Source organism: Magnolia sinica, chromosome 4, assembly GCF_029962835.1.
Source record: "Magnolia sinica isolate HGM2019 chromosome 4, MsV1, whole genome shotgun sequence".
NCBI lineage: Eukaryota > Viridiplantae > Streptophyta > Magnoliopsida > Magnoliales > Magnoliaceae > Magnolia > Magnolia sinica.
The window spans coordinates 59,409,558-59,434,654 of NC_080576.1; the positions used below are offsets into that span (position 1 = coordinate 59,409,558).

Sequence of the window (25,097 nt, forward strand, 5' to 3'; positions counted from 1 at the left end):
TTTTCTGTTTTTAGAAACTTTCTAATTTTATGATTTTTCTTTTTAGAAACTAACTTATTCTAGGTTTAGAAACTTTCTATTTTCTGTTTTTAAAAACTAGTTTACTTTCCTAATTTATTATTATTATTATTATTTAGAATTTCTGTTTTTAGAAACTGACTTATTTTGTTTTGTTTTGCAGGTTTTTAATTAGGAACTTCTAAGTTGGTAACTTCTTTCCAATTCCCTCTCTCTTTCTATTTCTAAGATTTCTATTTCCTCTCTCTTTTAGGTTTAGGTTAGAATCTGAATTGAGGGCTGAGAATGTTTCATGCCTAAGTGGGTCCATGAAAACACTCGACGTCTTTTAAGTGAAGGAGGATTGGTTGAGGGGTTATCTATCCATCACATGATTAGACACCACTCGAGATCCTCAGAGTTAATTGAGGTTATAACTTCAAATTAACCGGTCAATCAACTGGAAAGACAACCTCAACCTCGGGCTGAGGAAGTCCAGGATGAGAATGAGGTGCATCAAGCACCCCCGCCTCATACTTTGCAAGATTATTTACAATCGGCGGGCGTGAGCACACTCTCATGCATGGTTTTTCTAGAAAATATGGAACATATGGATATCAAGCCAGGGGTAATCCAACTCCTTCCAAAATTACATGGACTTGAATCTGAAAGTCCATATCTGCACTTAAAAGAGTTTGACAAGATCATAGCCACTTTATATTTTCCGAACATGTCTGAGGACAAGGTCAAACTAAAACTCTTTCCCTTTTCTTTGAAAGAGAAAGCTAAGACTTGGTTGCATTCACTACGTCCCATATATATTGGCACATGGAATGACATGATAAGGGAGTTCATAAAGAATTTTTTTCCACATCATAAAATGAACACCCTTGGAAAGTCAATCATGAACTTCGCCCAAAAGGAAGATGAAACATTCTTCCAATGTTGGGAGCGGTTCAAAGATCTTGTCAGTTTATGCCCACAACACGATTTTGAAACATAGCACATTACACACTTTTCCTATGATGGACTGACATCTTTGATACGCCAATTGGTTGAGACAATGTGTAATGGGGAATTCATAAATAAAAATGTCGATGATGCGTGGGACTACTTGGATAGACTTGCTGAAAATGCACAATCATGGGGCACTTACCCAAAATCAAGCACCACTTCTAGGCCCACTCAATCAAAGGAGAGGGGCAGATTATACCTTTTAAAAAGAGGATGATGATATTAATGCTAAAGTGTCTAATCTCATAAGGAAATTCGAGGCCATGGAATTAAAGAAGGAGAAGGTTAAGGAAACTGTTTGCGATATTTGTGCTTGTAACGTTCACACAACTGAAAATTGTCCAACAATACCTGCCTTTCAAGAGGCACTAAATGAGCAATCTAATACCATGAATAATTACCAAAGACCTTTCAATGGACCTACCTCCAATACATACAATCCAGTTGGAGAAATCATCCAAACTTCAATATGAGGAATGGACAAACTACTACTCCTCAAGTTTTTTTCAATCAAATTCCAAATCAAGGAAAACCTCAAGAGGATCTGGTTCTAAAACATATTCAAAACCAAGAGCTTATCACTCAAGGTATATTGCAAACCCTTCAAGACATTTTAAAGGTCATACAAGGGTATGAGACAAAAAATTCAATTGGAGAAAAATGGATTCTTCCAACCCAACCTTTCCACAATCCTAAACTGCAATATGAAATAAGTGATCCAAGCTCCTCAAATCAAATGGAGCAAGTTAAGTCTATCCCAACTCTTAGGAGTGGGAAGATAATTGACAATCTATTCCGATAAGGGCCGAAAAGCCTAAGGACCCGAAAGATGACAACGATAATAGACCTAGCACCGCTCCACAAGAATTGGAATCAGAACTTTAAGGCAAGCTGATTGCCCCATTCCCCCAATAGTTGGTGACACCAAAAGCTCTCTCTAACTCTCAGGACATTCTAGAGGTGTTGAAATAAGTGAAGGTCAACATCCCTCTACTGGACGTGGTTAAACAAATACCTTCATCTGCCAAATTTCTGAAAGACTTGTGTACAACCAAAAGATGGCAAAATATTTAAAAGAAAATATTTTTAACTGAAAAAGTGAGTGCCATCCTAAAGCAAGATGTGCCACAGAAATACAAAGATCCCGGTAGCCCAACCGTCGCTTGTGTAATTGGGAACTACCGGATTGAGCACGTACTTCTTAACTTAGGAGCGAGTGTAAATCCGATTCCTTACTAGGTATATAAACAACTGAGTTTTGGTGAATTGAAATCCACCCGAACTATATTACAACTTGTCGATCGATCAGTTTGTGTACCGAGAGGGATAATTGGTCTAGGTTCATAGATTCTACTATCTAGTAGATTTTATCACACTGAATCACAACCCATCAGTAAGATGAGCACTCAAATTCCCATGATTCTTGGTCGTCCATTCCTCTTGTAATGCCCCGTGTTTTCAGGACCAAGTATATGACCCATTTCCTAAGAACCCGAGTGTTAACTTAAAAAGAGCCAAATTCCATATATAATCTTTTTCTTTTATCAGGGTTAGTAGATAAGCGTAGAATGGACAAGTCAGCATAAAGAAAATTTTTTATTTACATTTAGAGTATACAAGAGTTTATCCAAAATGACTTATACAAAAAACATCTCCACATTAACATTATAAGATTTACATACATGAGAAATATATAAAAGCATATAAATGAACGCCGTAAGATCGCGCAGCTTCCTTGGTAGGTACAACTACGCATCCTTTATTGTCATAACGGCTCCTCATCAGTCTGAACCTGTATATCACTTAAGCCACATGTGCTACCTGTACGGTTGGATATTTGATGAATGAGTGGCTAGCTCAGTGTGAATTCCCCTTAAGATTACACACCACCACCTTAGCAAACATAGTTTAAAGAAAAATAAGGAAATAATCCAAAATAGACAAGATGCAGTCTTATTAAAATGCATGGATGTGTGAATGCACATCGACCTGGAGATGCTCATCCAGTCAGACTTGGGCTCGTCACCCATGCAATCATCGACCTGGGGATGTATCTAGTCGAACTTGGGCTTGTCACCCATGTAATCATTGACCTGGAAATGCTCTTCCAGTCGAACTTGGGCTCGTCACCCATGCAATCATCGACCTGAAAATGCTCTTCCAGTTAGAAAAATAGGTTAATAATCGGTGGTCTGGGAGTTAGCAAAATAATACCTCAATGATCCCAAGGGTACATGCTACAGCATCCAGAATTAGCCACCCGTTATCGCCAATATGCTATGGATGCATGATTAGCTAAACCGTTATTATTCCAATTACAATTAGTCATTTTAAGTAACTCAATGATCACTACGGGGGGCTCGTCACCCAGCATAAGCCAACAGCTCGGACATAATGTCGCATGACCACCATCCCCGGCTCATGAGGTTTTTTACCTTGGGATATTAAATAAAACCCTTTGATCAAAATGACACTAGGTTAAGGGCCTTATTTTCCACATAAAATCTGTTTAGTTACATCCTAAGTGTGGCTCACATACAATAGTAGAGTTCTCCACCCGTAGTATTGTGAGTTAGTTATTAAGGTGACTCACAATCATAAGTTCTTATATGAAGGTGCATAGAATTACATATTGAAGGTAAAAATTTTAATGTGTCATCATGAGACTATAGTACCAACTATCAATCGATACAATACTAAACATAAGAACAATGATCATTATTCATGAATGGTACTCATTAACTAGCATATGAGCCTACCATGTAATATGAACATAATATATTAATCATAAATTTGAAATAAGGCAGTTAATAGAACTTAGAAATTTATGACAAGTACTAGGACCTTAAACTAGTAGTAGCAATTTAATGTATACTATGTTTGGCTAACTTAGAGATGGAACGCCCAGGGGAAAGTCATCACCTGAGTCGTCGTAGTCCTGCCTTTGATCTGAATCCCCATGTGCAACTAATGGCCCTAAGTTACGTAAGTAGCTTCCTATAGGATTGACATGCATTAGATAATAACTTTTAAACATATTAAAGGTTTGAAGGGCCCATGAATAGAATCACTTGGGCATACTTTAAAGCGGTTGGGCCCACCAGATTTTTGTTCTTCAAATGGCCCAGATTGGACCTAAGATTTTGCTCCAAATTTAGGCCTGAATTGGCCCAACATTTGAGGCCCGAACTGGGCCTGGTTCGGCCCAGCCAGGTGGTTCAAAGGGTAGCCCATTATTATTAATGTCGTATAAATATATGTAAATAAAAGTAATATAAATATATTAAAAGTGGAGTAATCATGAATAATATTATATGATATATAAATAATATGTTAATATATAAAGATATAATAATTAATTATATATTATTAAATTATTAATATTATAATTTAATATTAATATTATATTATACATACGAATTATTATGACAATAGAAAAATAATATATATTACTAAAATATAATAAATATTAATATTTTATTATTTATGTATATGTGTTATTTCTTAATGATCTCATTTTTTATATGATTTTTAAAAGTAGTAATATTATATATTCAAATATTGGATAATATGATTTAAAAATTATAACAATTTAAATAATGTAAAAGTATTAAAATAATAGAATAATTTGTAATAATCATACATGATATAAAATTAAAGATTATAGTTATAATAAATATATATGTTATTAATTGAAAGTATTTGAAAATAATATGAATTACACAAAATAATATCGATTAAATATGAATTACCTGACTCGGTCGGGTTGGAGTTAAAGAGTAGAAACCCACATATCCACACCATCCTCCTCTCTTTTCTTTCTCTCATTTCTTCTCCTCTCTCTCTCTCTTTTCCCTTTTCTTCCCTCTCTTTTCTTATTTTGTTGCTCCGGGAGGGCTGGCCTTCTTTCCCTCTCTTGCAGACGGACGCTAGTTTGGATAAACTCTTTCTTTCGGACAGACAACGACTGATTTCTCTCACGTTACTTCTCTCCAACATCGAATAAGTTCCCTTATATAAAATAGAGAGGGTCTTCTAGACTCTACTCGCGTCTTTCCAACCCCATGCGTAAGCCTTATGCTAGAATTTTCGTAGCGCAGGATAGACTCCCCGTCCCCATCCTTTGTTGCGTAGCGTTGATCGAATCGGTACAAAGGGCCATAGCTCCTTCTCCTATTCGTTCTGCCACCGTGGGATGGACCGAATTCCCCATACCCATGATCTGGACGGCCAAGATGGGTCGACAATTCATGTGAACGAGATTGCTACAATCATTTTTTCTCGGACGCCGGATCCGAAAAACGGATTTGCGCTCGCTGTCCGAGATTTTCAGCCATGCTGGATCTTTCTTGATCTTCCGATGCCCCTAGTGGTGATCAGATCTTAGTTTCTCTAAGCCTAGTTGTTCTAGATCTATGGAAGATCTTTTGATAGAGGAGTATTGTAGGGATTTTCGGTGATTTTTCTTACGATTGTGGTTTGTTTGAACTTGGCCATCACGAGTGGAGGGTTGTATCCTTTTGGTTCGGCGGTGAAGGTGGATGGGGTCCACTTTGATGACATTCCCAAAGATCCAATCAGTTCATTAGTTTTATAGGGTTATTTTAGGCCAGGGGCCAAAATATGGGGGGAATCCATTAATCAAGTGACCCACACGCGGGGTAGAGAGGTGGGGTGAAACCCATCATTCCATTCAGTTTAGTCGCTATTGTTATAGCCTGTGTGGGAAGATGCCAATCTTGATTGGTTAGGTGGGGTCCACTTGTGATGATCTCTCAGAGAATCCATGCCATTCACCACTTTCTACATGTCGTTGTGGCCTACAGCTCCGATTTCCAGGTGGGACACACGATCCTTCGATGCATGAGGTGTCATTCACCATTTAACCCAATCCTCCTTAGTACATGGTTGCCATGCACTTGGTATTTATAAATTTGCCCTTCCCCCTTGCTATATCTTTTGTCATCCGTTCCTCCCTCCCGTGCTATCCAAAAGAAGTGAAACTTTACCAATCATCCTTTTTTCTTAAGATCTCTCAACCGATTAAATTTGGGCCCTGATCTTTCAATGATGGCCAAGATGCTCTTTTATCAGCTAACACTCTCCGCACTTAGAAACAGTATTTGTACACCTTTGATTGACAAGTTACCAGGTAGTTTTGACCTATGCCCCAAGATCTTTATGATGGTCGGTTCACCGCGATATTCATGTGGCCCGTTTGGCGGATCCAAATATGATGGATGGTCAGATGACTAGGTAAAAATATTGGACTTGGTGGTTAGCACTCTAACCATGTATGTAGGTGGATGTACGGTCAATTTCGTATATAGATGGTCATAAAGTGTGTTTCTAGAGTAATTAGGGGTAGGACATGTATATAGTTGGATTCAAGTGACTTTCTCACACATGTAGTTTCTCATATTGTAATCTTAATGGTGGGTTAAGCATATTTATATGGTGTGAACAAGATGAACGGATCAAAATCTTAATCTGATAAGTGTACGGATGGATGTAGAGATCAAGTAGCTAATTTAATGTGATTTAAGGGCTGAAATTTGATGTGTATGGTTAATTTATGATAATTAGGCTTGGTATAAAATTTCCCATGAAACGGATTATGAGAACCATGTAAATTGGAATTCAGGGTATCGGTTGATGACATTTTCATAATTATTGCTGATCTTTTGTTAAATATAATAGTTTTAGATGATTATATGTCATTTTCTAAACAATTCTTACAAAAGTACTTATATTTAAATCATTATAGATAAGGACTTATTCATTGATTTAGTTAAAGAAAGGTACATTTATCAAACTACATGAGCAACGGCCGAATGACCTGATTTATGGATGAAGATCATTCTTAACAGTCAGATTCGTATTGGATAATAAAAATAGGATTAGGATAGTTATATTGGCATTGTATTCATGTACTTATTAAGTTAGATTTTATGGTAATACTCGAGAACTTTCAATACTCAGGTATTGAAAAGTTCGGGGTGTTATAATCTACCCCCCCTAAATAAAATTTTGTCCCTGAAATTTATTTATTTGTTCCACTTGTACTGATTTGTTATGTTTAATATTTTACTTTATACTTCATAAGGTGAATGTAACTGGCTATGTGAAAATTGGGACGCTACAATCTATCCCCATAAAAAAAATCCATCCTTAAAATTACCTTTGGCATGTTGTTGAACAAGTTAGGGTACTTTTCTAGGACTTCTGTTTCTCATTCCCAAGTCGCCTCTTCTTCTCCGTGATGGGACCAAAAGACCTTGACCAATGATATAGTCTTTGTCCGTAGGACTTGCTCCTTGTGATCCAGGATGCGGATAGGTTCCTCGATGTAAGAAACGTCATCTGTATGTTCAATCTGCTCCCATCTAACAATGTGCGACTCGTACGGTGTGTACTTCTTTAACATAGATACGCGAAAGATGTTGTGGATACCCGTCAATGCAGTAGGTAGCACAAGGCGGTATGCCATGGCCTCCGCGTGATCTAAAATTTCAAAAGGTTGAATGAAACGAGGTGCAAGCTTCTCTTTCAGTTCGAACGTCATCAAACCCTTTATAAGCGAAACCTTTAGGAATACGTGATCGCCAGTTACAAACTCTAGGTTACGTCATCGATTGTCCACATAGCTTTTCTGCCTACTCTGAATGGTGCGCAAACACTTCCAAATAGCTTCTCTGATACCAACTGTAATGCCCTGTGTTTTCAGGACCGAGTGTATGACTCATTTCCCAAGAACTGGAGTGTTAACTTAAAAAGAGTCAAATTCCATATATAATCGTTTTCTTTTATCAGAGTTAGCAGATAAGCGTAGAATGGACAAGTCATCATAAAGTAGAATGGACAAGTCAGCATAAAGAAACATTTTCATTTACATTTATAGTATACAAGAGTATGCCCATAATGACTTATACAAATCAACATCTCCACATTAACATTATAAGATTTACATTCATGAGAAATATATAAAAGCATATAAACGAAAACTGTAAGATCGTTCAGCTTCCTTGGTAGGTACAACTATGCATCCTTGACTGTCATAACGACTCCTCATCAGTCTGAACTTGCATATCACTTAAGCCACCTATGCTACCTATACAGTTGGATATTCGATGAATGAGTGGCCAGCTCTGTAAATTCTCCTCAATATTACACACTGCTGCCTTAGCAAACATAGTTTAAAGAAAAATATGGAAATAATCCAAAACAGATAAGATGCAGTCTTAGATTTTATGGTAACACTCGAGAACTTTTAATACTCGGGTATTCAAAAGTTCAGGTTGTTACACCTCCCCACTTCAAATGCAATCATTAATTACAGGAATGGAGTCATTGTATGTCTTTCGGGAATATGAAATTGGAACTGAATATCTTTTTCAACACAGGAAAATAATTAGAGGATGATGACGATTTCCACGATATTAACCTGATTGATTCTTTCGTGGAAGATAAATCACTTCTGACCTTATCCTCTGACCCTCTAGAGACATGCTTGGCCCACTCCCATGACTTTGATGATTACATGATTAGGGAGATGGGGACCATGTTGATACTGCGATGGTACTTGAAGTTAACCGATGCAAGCCATAATTTGAAGAATTACCCCAAACTAATGTAATGCCTCTACTGTCTAACCTCAAGGCACCTAAGCTTGACCTAAAACCTTTGCCCTTTGATTTGAAATATGTCTATTTAGGTCAAGATGAGACATACTCGATGGTAATTTCTGCTCACCTTGAGCAAGAACAGGAGAGTATGCTCATCTCTACTCTCATCGAGTAAAAGGGAGCCCTTAGATGGTCGATTACGGACCTCAAGGGAATTAACCCTTCGATTTGTACTCATCACATTTATCTTAAGGATAATGCGAAGACCGCTCGACAATCACAACGTATACTAAATCCAAATATGAAGGAAGTGGTTAAGGTTAAGGTTCTTAAACTATTGGATGTTGGTATCATATACCTAATATCCGATAGCCAATGGGTGAGTCCAACTTAGGTGGTTGCCAAGAAGTCTAGAATCACCATCGTAGCCAATGCCAACCATGAACTCATGCCAACTAGAGTTACTACGGGTTAGAGAATGTGCATCGACTACAGGAAATTAAATACCATCACAAGGAAGGACAACTTTCCTTTGCCCTTCATCGATCAAATTTTGGAAAGGCTAGCTGGTCATTCCAATTACTGTTTCTTTAACGGGTATTCGGGCTACAACCAGATAGAGATGATCCCTAAAGATCAGGAAAAGACCATGTTCACACGTCGTTTTGGCACCTTTGCTTATCGAAGGATGCCATTCGGACTGTGTAATGCCCCCACCACTTTTCGGTGATGTATGATGAGTATTTTTTCTAACATGGTGGGGCAATATCTAGAGGTCTTCATGGATGACTTCTCTGTCATTGGTCGATCTTTCAGTGATTTCTTAGATAATCTTAAATGTGTGCTGAAAAGATGTGAAGAAAAGAATTTGGTACTCAATTAGGAGAAGTGTCATTTCATGGTTTGTAAGGAAATTGTTCTTAGACACATCATCTCGTCCAAGGGAATCGAGATTGACAAAGCTAAAATTGATCTTATCTCTACCCTACCTCCACTCAAGAACATATGAGACGTGCAATCCTTCTTATGACATGTTAGTTTTTACAAGAGATTCGTAAAAGGAATTTAGTCACCTCTCTCGTTCTTTATGTAATCTACTTTAAAAGGATGCACCATTCGAGTGGATTGACAAATGCCATGAAGCTTTTACTAAGCTCAAGGTTATGTTAACCACTACACCTATTATGTAACCACCCGATTGGAGCCTTCCTTTTAAACTTATATGTGATGTGTCTAACTATGCTCTTTCGACGGTTTTAGGCCAGAGAAAAGACAAGAAGCCCTATGTTATTCATTACGCAAGTAGAACTTTAAATCCTGCCTAAGTGAACTACTCTACTAAAGAAAAGGAAGTCTTAGTTGTAGTGTTCACTTGGGACAAATTTAGGTCCTACTCGATAAGATCCAAGATTGTCGTTTACATAGACCATGCGACACTTAAGTATCTTCTTTCTAAGAATGATGCTAAGCCCCACCTGATAAGATGATCCTCCTACTCTAAGAATTTGAGTTGGAAATAAAATATAAAAAGGGAGTACAGAACATAGTGGCTGACCATCTTTCCCGCCTTGATCTCTCTTATTCTCTTGAGATAACACATATAAATGACATGTTCCCTAACGAACAATTGTTTAAAGTCTCTCATTCACCTTGGTTTGCTTATATTGCTAATTATCTTACCACAGGTTTCAAGCTGACACATTGGACTGTACAAGATAAGAAAAAATTCTTCACCGAGGTTTGTAAGTTTTTCTGGGATGATCCATATTTGTTTAAATATTGCCCAGACTAAATCCTAAGGAGATGTGTCCCAAACAATGAACTTCAAAGTATCATCTCCTTATGTCACTCTCAGGCTTGTGGTGGTCACTTTTCTTCTAAAAATATCATGACCAAGATTCTACGGTTTGACTTTTATTGGCCCACTATGTTTAGGGATACTCATGAGTTTTACAAATCTTGTGAGCATTGTCAGAAGTTGAAAGTATTGACCTATCGAAATATGATGCCTCTGAAGCCCATTCTTATCATAGAAGCATTTGATTACTGGGGTATCGATTTCATGGGAGCATTCCCCCAATCCTTTAAGAATTTATACATTCTACTCGCAGTAGATAATGTCACTAAATGGGTTGAAGCGATTCCTTGTCGGAACAATGATCATCAAACAGTCATTAAGTTTCTAAAAGAGAGCATATTTTTTCCAGTTCAGAACACCTCAAGCTATCATTAGTGATGGGGGCTCACATTTTTTATAATAGGTCATTCACGAACTTAATGAAGAAATATGACATATCTCACAAGGTGAGCACTCCATACCACCCACAAATAAGTGGGCAAGCTAAGATTTCCAATAGGGAAATCAAACACATTTTAGAGAAAATGGTTAACCCTGATTGAAAGAATTTGTCAATCTGATTAACCAATACTTTATGGGCTTACCATACTGCATTTATAACCCCTATTGGAATGTCTCCCTTTCGACTTGTCTATGGGAAGGCTTGCCACTTGCCTCTGGAGTTGGAACATAGAGCCTATAGGGCGATTAAAAAATTGAATTTCAATCTTGACAACACTGGCTCGCTACGCAAACTACAATTGAATGAACTCGAAGAAATTCGTAATGATACATATGAGAGGATGAAGGTGTTTTATGACCAACACATTCTTCGAAAATCATTCACACCATGTTAGAAGGTCCACTTGTACAATTCTCGGTTATATCTCTTTCCAGGTAAGCTCCGATCTCGTTGGACTGGCCCTTTCATTGTTACTAATGACTATCCCCATGGGGCTGTAGAGATTTAGAATCCAAACAATGGAAATGAGTTTAAGGTAAATGGACATCGATTAAAGCCATTTTTTGAGAAATTTAATTCATAGGACATGTCCATACCTCTGAATGATCCTGTTTATCAGGATTGATCTCCTAGCCTGATGGAGGTGTAGTTAGGTTTATTGCTTTCTACCGTTTTAGGATAGTCAACTTTATGCTGTTTAGGATAGTTTGCTTCCGCTGTTTTAGGATAGTTTGTTTTTTGTTGATTAACTCTTGTGCTAGCCTACCTTCACACTGAGTTCCTTTAGAAAAAGCCTCAAAATTTTTTCATCAAGTACTATCTTTTCATCACCTCTCTTCCACCTAAATCGTTCTTTTGCAAATCATGCTTATTTCTTTACATCGAGGACAATGTAGATTTTAGGTTGGGGATGGGAGATTAGGTAACCTAATCAGTATTTTGTCAGTCTTGAGCAAAATTTACAAAATTTTTAAAAAATTTTCAATGTTTAACTATTTGAAAAGTGATAAACTGTGTATTTAAGACTGTTTTGAGTACGATGATATGGTAGAAATTGAATTTTGAATTGTTAAAGTTGGAGCAACTAAGTAACTTATCACTTATGGTCCTTGCATTCAATTGATTAAGAGTAAGTTCGAATATTATGTTATTCAAATTGTTTTCTATGAATAGTACTATAATTTCTTATTGTTAGTATGATGATCATTGAAAGATATTGAGAACCGAGTCTGGAGAATTTTATCCACCTTAAAAGAAGAAAAAGAACTAGTTAAAAGAAAGGAGATTGACAAGGAAGTCATAAAGAATGAAGAATGACAACATCTTTGAGGGGAATGAAAAATGTCTTTGAAAAGAATGTAATGTCTAAAGAAGAGGAATAAATACAAATGACGATCGATATAAAATCAAAAATTGAAAAAAGAAGGAAAGAAAAGGGTATAAGTTCGGAATCAGTACTTGGTTTTTTAACCAATCTTGAAGTGATGAGCATGGCTAACATTATGAAAAGATAGTATTTTCACTGAGGACGTTGAAAAACTTGATATGTGAACTACCATCTGACCTAATGGATAAAGGATTTATTTGATCAGTTGCTTATGTGGTTCGGCTCTAGGTTTTCAAAAACTCACTTTCTCATCTTGAGTCTACTCATGCATACTTAATACACAGAAAATTATTTTTTGAAAAAGGTTTGAACATTGCGCATTAAAATTCATTTTTCGCATACTTTGCTCAGGACTAGAAAAATGCTGGTTAGGTATTGTGTTGAGGGTCAAATATTGCATATTGGACCCCATCTATTACTTGGTTTTATGAACATGATAATGCTTAATGTTCTATTTTAATCATGTTTGTGGTGCAAGGTGAATTTAAGAGCTTGAATTGAAAAGGATGTTAAAAGCATGGATTTAATGCTCAAGAATCACCAAAGCCAAGATTAGATTTGATGAAACCAAGAATGAAGAATGCACATACCGAAAATCTAATAAAATTAAGTAAAGAATGAAGAAAATCAGAGTTTTAAAGTGAATTTGCGTGATCCTCGACCAGTCCTGGCTTCGACTCGACTAGTCCTAGACTTTGCTTAACCAGTCGAGCCTCGACCGATCAAAGGTGCTCGACTTGAACTCCAGTGACTAAAATTGCTAAAATTCCATCCTGCTTGACTAGTGGAGGGTGTCCCACGACCAGTCGAGGTGGCCCACGACTGGTCAAGGACGTCTCACGACCAGTCAAGCATTACGCAAAACTTGCACGGACGGTGTAAATTTGAGGCAATTTCTAAAAATTTTCACTAAGTGCAAAAGTCTAAGGCCTAAAACTATAAATAGGGGTCCCTAAGGCATCCCTAGGCATCATCTAAGCTTTGGGGAGTGGACCAAAATTGTGGAGAAGTCATCACCAAGAGTTTTTCTTCCTTTTCCTTAGTAGTTTTTATGCTTTTATTAAATGATTCTAGTTCGATCATATCTATGGTTGGCTAAACCTCTTACCTAGGGCTAAGAAGTGAAGCTTGTAGTGTGATGGGATGTTTCTATTACTTTGATTCATGTTTATATTGAACTCTCTTTGATTCTAGTTTGATTATAAGGAATACTTTCAGTTTTTTATGGTTTGTTGTAACTCAAATTACAATGGATCTATGATAGCTTTGAGTATGTTCTTTTCATGTATTAAGATTGTGAATTTAGGTAATCCTATTGTTCACCATCGCCCCATGGGCATGGTTGGGTGATGGAATCCTCCCTAACTTTCACAAATCTCTCAGATTGGTTTTGGGATTGGTAAATCTTGTTATTTACCTTGTCTCCTGGGCATGGTTTTGTGATGGAATCACTTATAATTCTCACACCTCTCATCCATTGAGAACTAGGTCAAAGGAAGTTCAAATTCAATTTTACTAAGATATCTTCCAATTGGATAGGATGGGACTCCAATTCCAATCGTGTGACTTGAATCAAACATAGATCTCCCTGATCTCTACATGTGGATCCTTGGAAACCGTAGTTTCCCACCTTTGAATTTCTTAAGTTTTTCATTAAATCTCTCACAATTACTCTCAAATATTCCAGATTTAGGTTTTCATCTTTTTCTAGTTCTTCTTCTAGATGCTTTTAAAAAACACATAAAATTACTCCTTGTGGATTCTACCTCGGTCTTACTGAGATTATTACTACATCGCAGCCCTACACTTGGGATTGTGAACACTTTCTCCCATACTTGCGCAATACCGTGCAACTATCCCTTATTATGCACTTGCACGCAAACATTCCTCAGAGAATTTCTCAAAGTCTGAGAATTTTTATATTTTAAAATCCTTTAATCCTTTATTCTTCAAAATCTTTCATCTTTACCCAATAGCTCTTGATTCAAAAAACATGCATCGCTCGTCGGCATCCTTGTTAAAAAGAAAGAATCATCCATCTTCTTCGACATCCAAACAACCTCTCCATCATTCTTGGAAATATGTAGAGATGAACGAAGAAAATTTGGATCTTCACAACCCCTTTACCAATGGACTGACCATTATTCCCATTAATCTGCAGCATCACTAGTCAATTTTACATAGTGAATCGTTCAATCGACAAAATATCCTTGTTTCTGTGGACAGCTGGATTATGAAGGAATTGAGAATTATGACAGGATATTTGAAAGAGAACGGGCCCCGTTAAAGAGCTGGTAGATTTCATAAGATGAGATTTTTACATCCATGCCATGATCCTCAGCAACCTTTCCCTGTCCACTATTTGGAAACTACTCAATAGTTCTTCTTCTCTGAGAGATTACCTTAGAACACAGAAAAATTCTCAGCAATAGGACTCCTATTTCTTCAAAATTTCTACAGTGCTTGGACTCAAGCTATTGTTCGAAGGCACGTGTAATGACCCGAAAAATTTCGTGCAAAGACCCGAGTACTACCTCAAATTCTTTAGAAGTTAAATGTGGGTTAACTAGCGCTAAACTCGATTACTTGTGAAATTAGCACCAATCACTTTAAATTCAATCTGTAAGACCCAAAACTTGTAAAATCATTGGCGCTACGTTACCCTAAAATCTAGGATTCAACGCTAAATTCAGTTGCTCTCGGGAGTAGTTGGAAACTTTGTATCGGGCCTGGACCGCCCGTCGAAAGTTCGATAGCGATGAACTTAGAAAAATATGATCACCTTGTTGGGCTTGACAATCACCTCAAAAATCAACTCCAGATGATGTCCTGAGATGATTTGCTTAAGTCAGGAGTAAAGAGTGTGAGAAAGGTGAGAAATTAAATATGAATTTATGAACTCTGATGAATCACACCAGTCCTTTTGTTCAGAACTCTATAAGCTCGACTGTTTAAAGAGTATCCTAGAAAAATACCTTCATCACTCTTTGTATCGAACTTTCCCAAATTTTCACGATCACGTAAAATATAGCACTTGCTGCCAAAAACTCAAAAGTATTTAACAGTAGGCTTTTTATTGAACCACAATTCGTAAGTCATTTTATTATTATCTTTTCTAGTGTAGACTCGGTTAATAATATAGCAAGCTGTGTTGACTGCTTCAGCCCAAATATTTTTAGAGAGCTTCATGCTATTCAACATGACGTTAGCCATTTCTTGAAGCACCCTATTCTTTCTTTCTACAATTCCATTTTGTTGTGGAGTTTTGGGAGCAGAGAATTCATGTAATATTCCTTGGTCGGTACAGAACTTCTCGAAATTGCTATTCTCAAATTCAGATCCATGATCACTACGAATTTTACTGATTTGAGAAGATTTTTCAGTTTGAATCCTTTTGAGAACTTTTCTTACTTCTTCAAGGGTTTCAGATTTATCCCTTAAGAAGACTACCCAAGTGAATCTGGTAAAGTCATCAACTATTACCAAGATGTACTTTTTCCCACCACGACTTTCCGTTCTGGTAAGTCCTATCAGATCCATGTGAAGAAGTTCGAGTGGACTTGATGTGGTATTTGAATTCACCTTTTTGTGTGAGTTCTTTATTTGTTTGCCCATCTGGCACTCACCACATATTTTTTCTAATTTCTGAAGTTTGGGTAAACCTCTTACAAGTTCTCGTTTGCTCAATCGATATAAATTTCGATAATGTACATGTCCAAGACGTTTGTGCCATAAGTCAGTCTCGTCTGTATGGACCATGTAACATGTTTGATTAGATGAGCTGGATTCACTAATAATATAGCAATTTTCAGACGTTCTTCGTCCAGTTAATATTACAGAACCCTTATTATTTAATATCTCACAGCTTTGATTAGAAAACCGAACATTATGGTTATTATCACATATTTGTGATATACTAAGCAAGTTATGTTTTAAGCCTTCAACGTATAAAACATTTTTAAACACCGGAAGATTAAAAAGTTGAACCGTACCTTGGCCTATAATCTTGCAGTTGCTACCATCACCAAATGTGACTGAACCATCAGTCATATCTTTCAGATCTGTGAATAAAGCTTTGTCACCTGTCATATGCCTGAAGCATCCACTGTCTAGGTACCACTTTGAATGACTTGTTGCTTTGAAAGCAGTGTGAGCAACCAAGCAGGTGACTTTAGGAACCCATTTCATAACTGTTTTGGGTTTAGGAACATAGTTGGTCTTCTTTTGTGTATACTTGTAGGAATGACCTATAGAGTTAGATTTTAATAGCTCCTTGAGTAAATCAACTATCTTTTCAGCTAGTGGATTTCGATTCTGATTAAAGTTGACATGGCTGTTTCTAGGTTTTTGAAAAGTTTTTGAATTTTTAGAAAAATCTTGATAAGTACTTTTCCCTTTTGAGTTTGAGGACTCTCCTTTAACAAACATAGGAGGAGTATACTTTTGTTTAGGAGGTAGATTTTTATCATAGCCCAACCCGGATCGATCGCCACATTTTCTTGATTCGGATAAAAGTTTTTCTAACTTTGGATCACCTTGGGCATATTTTCATGTGTCCTTTAAACTTAGAAGAGAAGATACTTCAGTTCTAAGATTCTCAATTTCAGATTTTAAATCAACAATTAGTGAGTTTTTGAATTCCAAATCACATTTTGATTTTTCAAAACTATCTGAAATTTGTGATTTTTCTAAGACAAGTGAATCGAAACAATTTTTGAGTTTAGAAAACTTTTCTTTTTGAAGTTTAAGTTTGACAGCAATTTTACAACTTTCCTTATATAGGGCATTGTAAGCGTCTTGAAGCATCTTCATTTTCACATTCACTATTCAGATTTTCTTCACTTGTAGAGTCATTATCTGAAAATGTGAATTTGGCTAGAGTCATAAGAGCTTTAATCTCATTGCCTGACTCAGTTTCAGAATCTTCTGATTCAGAAGAACCTTTAGAATCAGATGATTCATCCCATGTAGCCAACATACCCTTTTTCTTGGGTTTGTCCCTTTTAGGACATCTATTTGCTAAGTGCCCATATTCTTGACAGTTGTAACATTGACTATCTTTCAAAGATTTTCTAGATTTGGGTCTAAACTTCTTTTTATCATTTGATTTTTGAAAATCAATTCTTTTTTTGCTTTTGAAAATTTTGTAAAATTTTTTAGCTAAAAGAGCCATATCATCTTCTGAATTAGAATTTTCTTCTGAATTACATTTAGATGATTTTAGAGCGATAGATTTACCTTTAGGAGCTTTAAAGTTTAACTCGTAGGTTTGTAGAGAACCAACTAGTTCTTCAACCCTCATATTATCCGTATCACGAAGTTCCTGGATTGCGGTTACTTTAGAATTGAACCGTTCAGGAAGTGAGCATAGTATTTTTGCACACACTTTACTTTCTGGGATTTTACCGCCAAGACCCCACATTGAGTTTACAATGTCATTCAATCTAGTGTAGAAGTCCATAAACATTTCATTTTCCTCCATATGAATTTCTTCAAATTTGGTTATAAGGAGTTGGACTTTAGATTTTTTGACAATTGTAGTACCCTCGTGTGTCATTTCTAATACATCCCAAGCTTGCTTTGCAGTATCACAAGAGATGATTCTTTTGAACTCATCCGGTGATAGTGCGCAAGTAATTGCATTTAGTGCTTTAGCATTTGCACTACTCTCACTTTTCTGAAGGGTGGTCCATTGGTAATATGGTGTGGTTTTCATAGATTTTGAACCATCAACCCCGAACTTCCATGATAGGAGGATTCCATTCAGTCACTGTGGCTTGCCACACATTTTCATCCATTGATTTGAGGAAGATCCTCATTCTGGCTTTCCAATAAGCATAGTTGGAGCCATCAAAGGGTGGAGGCCTAGTGACTGAAAGGCTATCAAAATTTGACATCTTAAATAGCTTAAATCGTTAGCTCAGGAATTAAATCCAAAAAAAAAGAGCTATTAGGCTTTGATACCACTTGAAAAGGCCAAGCTATATGTCCTAGAGGGGGGGTGAATAGGACAATGCCAAATAAAAACTTATAACAGCGGAATAATAAAGTAAATGATAGCCAAAGTAAATCACAATGCAGTAAATTAAAATAACCTCAAAATTCAGATCTTGAGAGGTTGATACAAACGTTGTTCTAAGGACAACCTTACACCAAAAACAGAGTTTATGGTAGGACAACCTTATTTCTAGAAAGGTCTTTGTATCAAGTCTCAAATCGAAGAGGAATACAAAAATAAATATAAACTGAATTGAAATAACTTGTAATTAAAAATGTATTGTTCTAGGGACAGCCATACACCATAAAAATGGCAGGGCAACCTTGCTGGAACAACTTTCAAATGAAATTGAAAATCAAGCTAATAAAGGAATAGCAGAAAGTAAATTCTAAGCTATTACAACATTCTCACAAAGCTTGAATTAAATAATTACAACATTCACCACCATACATACATCCCACAAAAATTAATTAAAAGATTAAAAGAATAAATCAATCAACTAGAACTCAAGGGATTATAATGGTTCACCTGTGTGTTCACCAACTGTTATACAACAGCCACACAAAAAGCTACTCCACTCCTAATATCCTCACACAGGGGATATTAGCGTTTACTAAAAATAGGTTTTCCGAGGTTCACCCAAAACCCTTACAATTGTGTTTTTGTATGTGGGCTTACACAATTAAAAAAACCCCACTTCTGAGTTTTTCTGGCTCTCCTCAGATAACCAATATAACAAGATTTTTCTGGCAAATCTTGAAAGAAACCAAAATAATAGAAAGGAATTTACAATATGTAAAATACCTGAAAATCTCCTTCGTTGTAGCAGCCCGGTAGAACCAAATCAAAGTAGATGATTGAATGTCCAAGTTCAATGTCCAGTACTCGATTACAATGGTTCTAGTTCTAATAGATTTTAAATTAAACCAAATAGGGCTTGCCTTAATTGATTTTGATTCCAAAGAAAGGGAATAATAATTCCTCTTTATCGAATCAGATTGGAATATAAGAAACAAAATCAATTAAAATAAAGCTAAGGAAAGAGAATATTAAATAAGCACACTTAGCTTAGATGGAGCACAGAATTATCTCTCAGAAGTTCGACGAAGATTGGCTTGAATACTTTAATTAAATCGATAATTTCTTCTGAGATTCGTGCACTATTTATAGGTGAGAAGATCGGGTCTTCGACTGGTCTAGAGTGCTCTTCGACTAGTCGAAGCAACAACAGATATTTGAAAAATCCGGCGGGATATGCTCTGACCGTTCTACGACTGGTCGTAGCTCTCCTACGACTGGTCGTAGGTCCTGTAAACCATCGCTGGACTTCGAGTCGAAGGTTGTACGACTGGTCGAAGATCAGTCGACACTGTTCCTACGACTGGTCGAACAGATTCTAGGACTAGTCGAAGGCTAACAGATTTTATCCGAAATTTGTAACAAACTTACGACTGGTCGAGGAATTTCTTAGACTGGTCGAAGCAAGTCTAGGACTAGTCGAAGAAGGCCTAGGACTAGTCGAAGAACAGACCAATCACATGAAAAATAACATTCGACTTATGTATCCGAAATGACCTACTTCTAAGGTCAACCTATGGTCAAACAAACCTCAATCATGAAGTATGGACATTGAAGCATTAGGAACAAGTGACCTTGAAGTATCAGTCTTGAAGTCTTGATGTAGTTGAACTCTTCATGTAACTCAATCTTGAAAGTGGCTTGAGTTTCAGCTTGAGTCTTGAGTTCAGCTTGAGTCTTGTCTTGTGAGCAGTTCTTTCATTCCAGAGTCTTGTCTTGTGAGCAGTTCTTTCATTCCAGAGTCTTGTCTTGAGAGCTTTGCTTGTTATGAGCTTAGCTTGTTTATGAATGTTGATCCTTGAGAGAGCTTCACTTATGCAAGTTATATATAACAGAGTATAATAGTGATTTTGGCACTACAAATTTGACAACAAAGAGGGATAGAAATTATAGCACTTACAGAGCCGTGTCCTGATCTACGGGGATTCAGGGTTTATTTTGTAATAGTTTACTTTATTTTGATACTTATCTTTTGAGACAAACACTTATAATTATGACCTGGTAGAGCATACATATTTCAGGGACTTACACATATACACATATATTTCTTTAAGTCTTCCACTTGCGTCTTTCACCTATCCCTGGATTATGTTTGCAGTTTGGCTTAATCTACTTCATGTTTCATACACCATTTCAGACAACATACATCCATCATTGCATATGTTGTATAAATGATGTTTCTGAAACTCGGGAGCTGAGTTATGCTCAACCCCCGAATTTCAGGGCGTTATAGCACGCCACCATTCTAGAACAGATCAACCTTTCTGATGCAATCATAACTATGTCAGAGCATTTTCATGTGGATGCTGCTATCTTCAAAGGCTTCCTCAATCATTGATCACCATTCACTAACTCATTTCCTTTTCCTTCGGGTGAAATAAGTATCACCTTATGGGATCTTCTTTGTATAGCAGGTCTTCCCATCATGGGAAACATCTTTGATACATATGTACCCTCTAATGGAGAGCTTGTTCTAGCATCCGCAAGAGGAGGCACATCCGAGATTTCAAAGACCACACTTGAACTCTTCAGTGCGCTAGCTAACTTCCCTCACCTTGATCACATTACTTCTCTTGAATGGCTGGCTCACTTTTCTCAAAAACAGCGGTATATTTTTCTCCTTTTTGTTTTCATAATTTCAATCTTATATGGTCTAATTTTAATGATCGCATTTTCATCTTGACAGCTTTGCAGAACATAACCATCAAGAACTCAAGACCATTAGCAAGAACACTAAAAACATTGTTGTATACAGTTCTTCCTACTAACTAGTTGCCTTCTTAGTTTACTAGCTAAGCTTAGTAATATTCCTGGATTATGAACAAACAGACATCATTAGGCCATCCTTCTTCGTGGCCGTAGGTGCAATGGCGAAAGGCCAAAAATATTCACTAGCTCATCCGGTCCTGTGTTCTTTGTATGTGCTTTCTGGGACATTATCTTTGGCTCCAAAGATCCTTCTTCCGAATATTTTCCTGTCTGTGCTCCCTGGCATTTCTTCGTAGGTTAGCTCAGAGTATATTTTCCTTGGATATTTGCTAACTCCGAAGGAGCATGTAACACCCCACATCTTTAGTGCACAGGTGTTACTAATAAACATTGCTAATATAATGATAAACCTAAGTTCAAACCAAGACTAAGGCAAGGGATAGACCTACGTATCAAAACAACCCATCAACACATAATACTTAACACCAGAGTCCCCTAAGAGGACCAAGACTCTCTTTGGACCGTTAATACTCAAACTCAAAAATCTGGCCCTTAGATTTGCTGGAAAGTCCTAAATGATACTCAAATCACAGCTTAGGGACCACCCAAGCGTGGGATCGTCCTGATTAACGGTCAGATGCCCCAGACAGAACTCCTTAAGGGAGTGATCGACATAGATCTTTAAATCTCACCATAGAGGGACCCATGCTGAAGTGAGTGTGCACCACATTTAGTGCATGTGTCGCGCACCGAATCGCTCGAGCAGTCAAAGGAAGGCTAACCCGATAAGTTTAAGAAAAAGTAGAAAATCCTTCCACCGCTCTCGTCTAAACGAACGGACAACCGTCTGGACTGCGTGGTGGCCCACCTTAGGCTCCATCAGAAGGATCAGAGCCGTCCATCTTAACTCGGAAGAAGATCCAGCCAGACCCATGTCATCCAAGGAGTCCCATGCATATGTGCATGTGTACATGCAGTAGAAGGCCTCAGATGGACAATTGTATTCTTTAAAAGTAGAGCAGTTGTGGAGTCCTCCATGTTAGCAATTCGTGTCTATAGTCCTCTCTCTCAATCCCGGCAGTTCATGGGGGTAGAAATCCAAGCCCTCCGTCCATTACCAGAAACGAACAGGCAACAGTCTGTGAGAATAGCAGCATAGGAGACATTTCTCCTTTGGGAAACTCCAATTGGCTTGATCCAAGCCTTCTGCCAGGCTATGTGGAGCAATCTCCACCGTTCCCTTTAGGGCAACAATAGCTAGCAAGCCGGGAACATTTCTTCTCGTGAGAAAATCACATGAGGTGGAAAAACTCATGCGGGGTGGTGAAACTCCAATTAAAGACCCAAAAAGTGGGCCTCGCAGTGATCGGCGGCCCCATTTGATCCATTCAAATGGACCAAATCGCATAAATACACCATAAACAACAATCCACCATTGACGGTTGCACCATCTTCTCCGTCCAGTCCGATAACCCACCATCAAGTAATGGGCCCCACTAGAGCTAAAAACCTGCTTTTCCTGTGGGCCATAACAGCAGGAACCCATCCTCGGTGTTGGATGGATTCCATGCATGTGAAAAACTAAGAAGCATGAGTGCATTCGGCCACCAAATCCCGGCCGCCAAAGGATCCGTTCACACGTGTCCCAGCTCTATAAGAACAGACATTTTGTGTCGAGATTCTCACCGAGAAGCTCGCAAGGAGAGAGAAAGAGAGAGAGTGTGTGTGTGTGTGTGAGAGAGGTCAGGTGTGGGGTGGAAACCTGTTACCTCACTACACTGAGTCGAGCCGTTCGAGTCAGATCGAATCAGGTCAATGCAGCCTGTAAACACCATCCAGATAGTAAGGGGGAGAGAAAATTAGGGAAGCATACAAAGAGAGTGGGAGGAAAGAGAAAGGATAGTGGAGGAGTGCAGTCAAATAGTTGCCGGACTCAGTGCTGCACTGCACCAAGACAACCGTTTTAAATGGAGTGTGTTGGATCAGGGCAGGCCAGAGGCAGTAGTGTAGGGAAGAAGTACGGTCGCGTCAATTGTTCGGATCAAACCCAAGCTCAAGTAGACCCTGGTAGTCTTCCAAGCTCAGCATAATATCAAGTTAGCTAACCAGGAAGGCCAATCTCGAGCTATTACAACCTTGTGGTCCGACCCAACAGGGCTGAGATCCAGGTGAGTCCGACCATCCTTCCTCCATTAGCTCAACATTCTATGAGGACAGATGATTATGAAGGTGGTAGGCCAGTCAACCCTCTTGATCATAGCTACCACTGCCGGCAGCGTAGACGAAACCCTCCCATTGCTGGGCCAAGATATTAGAAGGACTCAGATGGTAGCAACAGCTGAGAACCCAACTCAATGTAGACTGAAACCAGGTCGTACAATAGGCTGAGATGTGGGTCGAAAATAAGCCTTAGCTGGGCCATGCTATAAGTTAAAAAATAGGCCATTATATGAGTTGAAAATGGTCCATTAGTTGGGTCGTAAACTCTACAGCGTATGGCCCCAACATTGGCCCAGAACCAACTTTAGTAAGTAATGAAGTCACCTTGCACAACTGCAATGGTGAAGTATCGTTGCAACCGTCTGATGTATAGGCAACCTGCATAAACCGAGCTCATTTTTTGGGCCATCCATTGGTTGGGTCCCAGCCACCAAACTGTCCTAGAAAGTGGGCCGAAACCAACCCACATTTTGGGCTAAAATCAGTCCAAAAAGAGGGTCGAAACCAGTTGTAAGGACCCGAAAAATTTCGTGCTAAGACCCGAGTATTGCCTCTATTTTCCTTCGAAGTTATTAGTGGGTTAATTAACGCTAAACTCGATTTCTTGTGAAATTTGCATCAATCACTTTAAATTTGATCTGTAGGACTCAAAACCTGTAGAATCGTTAGCGCTATGTTACTCTGAAATTTGAGATTCAACGCTAAATCCAGTTGCTCTCAGGAATTTTTAGAAGCTTTGGATCGGGCCTGGACCGCGCGTCGAAAGTCCGATAGCGATGATCTTAGACAATTATGGTCACCTTGTTGGGCTTGACCATCACCTCAGAAATCAAGTCCAGATGATGTCATGAGTCGATTTGCTTGAGTCATGAGTGAAGAGTGTGAGAACGGTGAGAAATTAAATATGATTTTATGAAATCTGAGCCGTGTCGCTTGCGCGATGATTTTAAACAATCTGAACATTAGATTCTAACCCAATTTCACCCTCGGATCAGGGAAGATGGCCCAGGCATGTCATAATGCTTGTGGACCTGATTGAGTTTCGGTGATCGTTGAATTGAGAGTGGTCCGCCACGACTAATCTGTAAATCCGATCGGTACGAAAACTCAGCCTGACCTAGATCCATGGTCAGTGAGCTTACGTCCGACCGCGCATGGAGAAAGGACCACTAGAAGTGTTCCGTTGGATCGGAATAGGCCTGATTTGGTTATAACCTAAGTATACCTTGGCGCTGAGGCTATTTTCATCAATGTTAAGCCTATATAAAGACCTTAAAACCCTCACTCTCTATTCCATACGAATTTCCTAAACCCTAGCTAAGAGAGAGAGAAGTAAAGAGAGACAAAGTGAGAGAGAAGTTGGTGAATCATCTTGAGATTCTTCCCTATTACTCTGTGTACCTAAACCAACGCATCTGAATCGTTATTCCGGTGATTCTAAGGTCATTCTTGGGTAAGTCAATCTAACCCTAGCTTGTTTTGGAGCTTAGAATAGTCTAAGTGTTGTTGTAGTTAATCTAAATCCTGCTTTAGGTTATCTAGTTGCCGTTGACGAAGACTATTCGTCTGAATCAGATCCGTTGCTCATTTTCTGGTTCAAGGTGCGGACTATATTCATATAGGTTATGGTTTTCAAGGCTTTCAATGTCAGATAATGATTTATTATTGTTGTGGGTGTAATTTCACATGCCAAATGCGATGTTTATATTGCGTTCCTGATATATATGAATTATGTTGAGATTTGCGTACTCTATGTGTGTGTAGAAAGT

General features: G+C 38.0%; 1 non-coding gene across 1 annotated transcript; it reads right to left on the reverse strand.

Annotated features, from left to right (window-relative positions):
• Window positions 1-883: 883 nt before the first annotated feature.
• LOC131244882 (small nucleolar RNA R71) lies at window positions 884-990 on the reverse strand. The gene has a single exon (XR_009170653.1). It is a non-coding gene; the product is annotated as a small nucleolar RNA R71 (small nucleolar RNA).
• Window positions 991-25,097: the final 24,107 nt, after the last annotated feature.